The sequence below is a fragment of the Phoca vitulina genome, unplaced genomic scaffold (genome assembly GCF_004348235.1).
Source record: "Phoca vitulina isolate PV1807 unplaced genomic scaffold, GSC_HSeal_1.0 scaffold104, whole genome shotgun sequence".
In the NCBI taxonomy this organism is placed as follows: domain Eukaryota; kingdom Metazoa; phylum Chordata; class Mammalia; order Carnivora; family Phocidae; genus Phoca; species Phoca vitulina.
The window spans coordinates 1,574,443-1,581,032 of record NW_022589807.1 but is presented as its reverse complement, the minus strand read 5'-3'; the positions used below and the strand labels follow the sequence as shown (position 1 = coordinate 1,581,032).

Below are 6,590 nucleotides of genomic sequence, written 5' to 3'. Positions count from 1 at the left end.
CACTCCAGACTTGCCCGCCTCAGAAGCCCAGAGAACCCCTGGTGGGAAACCCCGCTAAGAGGTGACATGTCGACAGAAGAAGGCAGGGGGGAAAGGTCTGCCTGAGCCTTACATCACTAGCTGGAGTCCCTGAGCAAAACACACATCACTCTACAACGTAAGCGGCAAGTAGGCACCGATCCTGCCTCGGTTTCAGACAGGCTTCCTTCTCAAACCAGGGGAGCCGACACACCGTAAGCCTGGCACACAGACGCTGTCCACAGACGGTGGCCAGCAAGCGTCCCGGTGCCCCCAGAGTCAGGCACAGACAGGAGGAGGATCTGCGAGGACCTGAATCCGGGCGAGGTCTCAGGAGGGAGACGCTCCTTCTCCCGGCGACAGACAGCACCCCCTGGTGGCGTGGCTGGACTCCTACAAGAGCACAACGCACCGAGAGCCAGTTACTCCCTTCAGGCCCTTACGTCATGTCACCCCACTTCGGGGGACAGTCCTTCAAAGTTCCCTGTACAGGAACACGAAAGTGAACAGGGCAAACCTAAAAGAGCCAGTGGGAAAATCACGCAAAGGACACTGCCAAGAAGAGTGACTCAACATGCGGCTCTCCGCTGGCGGCAGCAGCAGGGCCTGTGGTGCCAACGTGGCAGGAAGTCGGGCTGTGCCCCGGCTCAGCACCTGCGGCAGGCCAAGGAGTGAGGGCAGGTACGGCAGCACCCCTCCTGCCTGGGGCTGCCGTGTGAAAGCTCGAGACCACGGCACGGGACAGAGGAGAGAAACAGACTGGGAGGCGCAGGCGTCCCGTGCTCCTGGACACGCGGCTAAGTGTCACTCCCGAGGAAGGAGACAGGAAAGAAAGGAAAGTGTGACTCACAGGAGCCGTGTGATGAGAGGATAATGCAGGAGACAAACATTGTTTTCAACGTTCCTCCTCAAAAGACCTGTTATTCAGGATTATGAAAAGGAATTTTAACAGGTCAAAACAGGGAGGCAGAAATAAACAAAAGCCATAAACAGCAGCTGCACTTGGGATCCCGGTATGAGGCCTCGAGCCTTCTGTCATGTCTACTCACACCATTTTATCAGATGCCGCTTGGCACAAAGAGGCAAGTACATCAAAGCACTCTCACCTTTCATGTCGGCAGCATGTGCACTGTCATTCACCGAAGTGGAATACGGTTCTTCATTTTCAGGCAAGATTCCTGCAGGCATGGTAGTCTGCTGGGGACAAAAAAAGATTAGTTTTTGAGAGTCTGCCTATGTGATGTTCATTTATGTACACATACATACACACACAATGGAACATTATTCAGCCATTAGAAAGAATGAAATCTTGTGTGGGAAATAAGAAACAAAGAGCAAAGGAAAAGAGAGACAAACCAAGAAACGGACTCTTAACTATAGAGAACATGCTGATGGTACCAGAGGGGAGGTGGGTGAGGGATGGGGAAACAGGTGACGGGGATGAAGGAGGGCACTTGTCATGATGAGCACCGGGTATCGTATACAAGTTGAATCACTGTATTGTCACCTGAAACTAACATAACACTGTGTGTTAACTATACTGGAATTAAAATTTAAAACTTAATAGGGCACCTGGGTGGCTCATTCAGTTAAGCATCTGCCTTCGGCTCAGGTCGTGATCCCAGGGTCCTGGGACCGAGCCCCGCATCGGGCTCCCTGCTCAGCCAGGAGTCTGCTTCTCCCTCTCCCTCTGCAGCCCCCTCCCACCACTCATCTCTCTCTCTCAAATGGATAAAGAAAATTTTATTTTATTTTTTTTAAAGATTTTATTTATTTGACAGAGAGAGACACAGTGAGAGAGGGAACACAAGCAGGGGGAGCAGGACATCTTATATATGTTTATGGTGTGTTCTGCCTAGCAGTACTACTGTTTCATGTAGTCCAACCTGTAAGATTTTTTCTGTAACTTTAACTTTTCTGCCACATTAAGAAAAGCTTCTCCAATGTAACATGTAAATCCCAATTTAATGATAGATAATAGACAGATAACCCTTTGTTGCAGGATGACAGTATTGCTAAAACATAATAGTTAATCTACAAAAGTAAAGATGGCCCATCTTGGGGCGCCTGGGTGGCCAGTCAGTGAGGTGTCTGCCTTCGGCTCAGGTCATGATCCCAGAGTCCTGGGATCGAGCTCCGCATCGGGCTCCCTGCTCTGCGGGAAGCCTGCTTCTCCCTCTCCCACTCCCCCTGCTTGTGTTCCCTCTCTCGCTGTGTCTATCAAATAAATATTTTTTTTAAAAAATGGCCCATCTTCAAAGAATATCATATGTATCCAAATGTGACAATAAAAGTCATCTTAAAAATAGTAAAAGCTCTCTTTCTTTGTAAATCATCTACTTTGTATGGCTTAAATACTATATTTTTGTCAAATAACATGAATACATGCTTTTTATGAAAAAGCAATTCTTCTAACCTAGGAAAAACAGTGGGAAAATGGAAAGTTTTCTTTAATGGTCTAATTACCTGAGAGTTAGTATATGCTTAGAGTTAAACTATGAATTTTCAAAGATCTGAGACATCTAATAAACATCAGTTTGGGAAACATTATTTCCAGACCCGTGAAAGTCTGCGAGTTAAAACAGAAAATCGAAAGCACCAGCGCAGGCTCTTCTCCCTTCTCCTTGCAGGTGCTCATCACCTGCTCTGATCTAAACAGTCCAGCAGCCCCAGTGCCGCTTCTTGGCAAAGTCAACAGCCCTCCTCTCGGCCCAAACGCCAGTCCCCACTCCTGTTCCGCTTCAGCTTCCAGCTTCCAGGGGACTCTGCAAGAGTGTTCTCTGTGTACTAACTCCGCATAAAAACATGGATGTGTAGTCCAACGGTATATAACTGACCAATTACAGACGGCTCAACTAGGCTAAGCTGTATTGCAAGGCAGAAGTTCTGCGTTTAAACTGTGACTCTGTTCACTGCCAGCTATACGAACCGGTTTTCGTATAGCTTCAATTTTCTCTTCTGTAAAATGAGGATTATATCTTTCTCAGCTTGTTGTGAGGATAAAGAACAGTTGTGTGTGTGTTTCTAGCACAATGTCTGGCATACAGGTATCCAATATATTACTGTTATTTTAATTTGCAAACCAGTATCATAGTATTTTATAAGACTGTAAATATTCCCTTCACTACCTAGAAAACAGTCCTGCCGGTAGTTAGTAATGGTTGACTTTCTCAAGAAGATTTATGAAACAGTAACTTCATTCACAACTGAATTCATTTCACGTGCCTGGTTGCAGAGTCAGGAGAAACAGGGTTTGAACAGTAATCCTGTCATTTCACTGTGCAATCATCTTATTTAATTTCATTTCCTGCTGCTAATGACAGATATTTTGCTCGCTCTATCCTACAATTTGCTTTCATCCCAAGATGTTCCTCAAAATGACTCAACATTTAGGATTAATCACAGGCTCACTAATTAGTACCCAATACTTAAAACTCAGAGCAGCTACAGACGATCACTCATACTGTTCAGAAGAGTCGTCAGGAAGTAAGAGCTTGACATAAAGAATGTTCTCCTTCATAAAAAAGCCATTTCACAGAGAGACAGGCTCTGTGGTGACCTGAGGCGTTCTGAGGTCACTGCTTTCCTTCTATCTTTCAGACAAGAAGCCCGCACGTGCACTTTTGGGGAGAATGGGTGGGGGCGGTGTTAGACGTGCTGGCAGGAGAGACGCGCAGCGGCACCCTTCCTGGGCGTGCAGAGCACTTGTGCTCCACGGGCATCAGGGTCAAGATGTCTGAGGTGGGACACCTGGGGAGAAGTCAACCCGCGCTCCAACTCCTCCTGCTGCAAGAGGCCCTCTGCCCACATTGAAGACATGGGCCAAGAGCATGACTTCTACACGGCAATCGTGGTAGAAGAATTTGAGGTTGAAAAATTGAAGTTTGTATGGGCAAAAATAGAGATCTCCAAGTATGTGAGTGAACTTATGAAAGCTACATACTTTTATGTTCACAAATAATATATTAATAATAACTAAAACACATAAGCTTACTCCACGCCAGGCTCTGTTCCAAGTCCCTTACTTGTCTTAACTCACAATCCTCACCACACCATCATTTGCTGAGTACTACTATTATTCTAATTTTTAAAAAACAGTGTATTTTTAGAGCAATTTTAGGTTCATAGCAAAACTAAGTGGAAGGTACAGAGAATTCCTCTGTACCCTTTGTCCCACCCCAACATGCACGGCCTCCCTCACTATCAACACCCCCACCCGATAGCACATTTGTTACAGCTGATGAGCCCACATGGACACATCATCATCACCCTGAGCCCACAGTTTACCTTAGGGATCACCCTTGGTGCTGGATACTCTGTGGATTTGGATAAATGAATAAGGACATGTATCTGCCATTACAGGACCACACAAGAGAATTTTTGCTGCCCAGTCATCTCCTTCTCTGCCCCACCCCAACAACTCCTGATCTGTTCACTGTCTCCACAGATTTGCCTTTTCCAGAATGTCATATAATTGGAATCACAGTATGTCACCTTTTCAGATTAGCGTCTTTCACTTAGTGATAGGCATTTACGGTTTCTACACATCTTCATGGCCTGGCAGTCCATTTCTTCTTAGTGCTGGATAATATTCCTTTATCTTGATGAATCACAGTTTATTTATTCAGTCACCTGCTGAAAGACATTTAACTTGCTTCCAAGGCTTGGCAGTTATGAATGAAGCGGTTGTATGCATTCATGTGCAGGTATTTGTGTGCACATAGGTTTTTCCGCTCCTACAGGAACACCAACGAGCATGACTGCTGGACCATATGGGAAAAACGTGTTTAGTTTCATCTATTATTCCCATTTTACAGATTAGAAAATGAAGGCAAAGAGAAGTCAAATAATTTGCCTATAGTCACACAGCTATTAAATAGTGGAGCTGGGATTTGAACTCACACCTCTCACTCCAGAATTTGTGCTCTTCACCACCACACATACAGCCTCTCAACAGGAAAGACTTCACACTGGATAAAAAAAATTTCAATGTTACTGTATGCATTTTAACTCTGCTACACTGATAATTCCTTAGCTTGCAAGAAACTTTTCAGACCTCTCTATCCACAGCTAGATTTTCAATTTGCTTTGCTTTGTGCACACACTTTGCTAATCCTTTATCCAAATCTTAATTCACTGCTGTCCCAAAAACAAGTGTCAAGAACAAAGCTCCTTTACACATTTTGGCCTCCTCGCTCCTAACAGAAATGCAGCTGGTCTGACCGCATGGTCATAAAATCCACACACATGTTGGACAGAGTTGTTGGCACTTCCCAGCTCTGTGATCTGAAGCACATTTACTAACATCTCTGAGACTCACATCTGCCCCGCAGTCATTGCAAAGATGACCTGCAAGCCTATACACAGACTAATTCTGTGCCTGATCCATAATTCAGTCTGTCCTCAAGAGAGCAGCCAGAGTGCCCTTGTTAACTTCAGCAGGTCACGCTCCCCCTCTCTTCAAAACCCATCTAGCCACCCTGTTTACAGTTTAAACCAGCTCCCCTTCCCTGTTTCATTGTTCTCCTCAGGACTTTTGAAGAAAACACACCTACCATGGTACATAATTTACTGCTTTATCCCTTTTACTGTCTGCCTTCCCCTCCCAGAATGTCAGCTCCATGAAGGCACAGAGTTTTGTCTGCTTTGTCAACTGCTGTCTAGAACAGGGCCCGGCACATAGTAGGTCCTCAGGAAGGATTTATTGAATGAATACACAAATTACTGTTCAAAGGCAGCTGCCACCACCACCACCGTTTAATCTCACTGAACCTCAGCCTGTTCCTCTGCAAAGGGGAACCAGTAATCATGCCTTCCCCACGTCAAGGTTATTGCTGAGACCACAGAAGGGACACAACAGCACCACCATGCAAAGGCAAGGAGCGGCATCTTCCTTATCTTAGTTTTCCTGATCACATTTATATCTCCAACTTCTTGCGGGTCTTTAACCTGACAGATCTGTGTTCCTTCTAATCCTTGAGGGGTGGGTCTGTTTAATTTCAACCCTTAGCCCAAATTTTCTCTGCTTTAGGATGTCTTCCCTAACACCAATTACACATTTTCTTACATCCCCTTATCATGTGGGGCTGACTGAAGATTTACCTAGTGGCTCGGATGCTTTAAAACATGGCTTCCTGATACCACACTAGTATTTTGTCCTTAAGGAATTAAAGCACTCTTTATGATTCCACATGTAATAAAATAAACAAACAAAAAACCCAAATTCTTTTTTTTTTAATTTCTTTTTTTTTTTTTAAGATTTTATTTATTTATTTGAGAAACAGAGTGAGCAAGAGCACACAACCAGGGGCAGAGGGAGAGGAAGGAGAAGCAGACTCCCCAGTGAGCAGGGAGTCCAACGTAGGGCTTGACCCCAGGACCCTGGGATCATGACCTAAGTCGAAGGCAGATGCTTAACTGACTGAGCCACCCAGGCGCCCCACTTCACAAATTTCTTTTAAATGGAAACATCCTTACTTCTGAATCTGTATCTCAAAAAAAATGACAAAACTGGATAAAATTACTTTTCTCCTCAAATCACTCCTGGGGGCAGGCAGGCAACATTTTAAAAA

General features: G+C 45.0%; 1 long non-coding RNA gene across 1 annotated transcript in view; it reads right to left on the bottom strand.

Annotated features, from left to right (window-relative positions):
* The window catches only part of LOC116627856, a 4,741-nt gene extending 3,528 nt beyond the window's left edge, over positions 1–1,213 (bottom strand). The window contains exon 1 of the long non-coding RNA XR_004298546.1: positions 1,125–1,213. This is a non-coding gene — a long non-coding RNA (uncharacterized LOC116627856). The remainder of the gene's footprint in view (positions 1–1,124) is intronic.
* Positions 1,214–6,590: the final 5,377 nt, after the last annotated feature.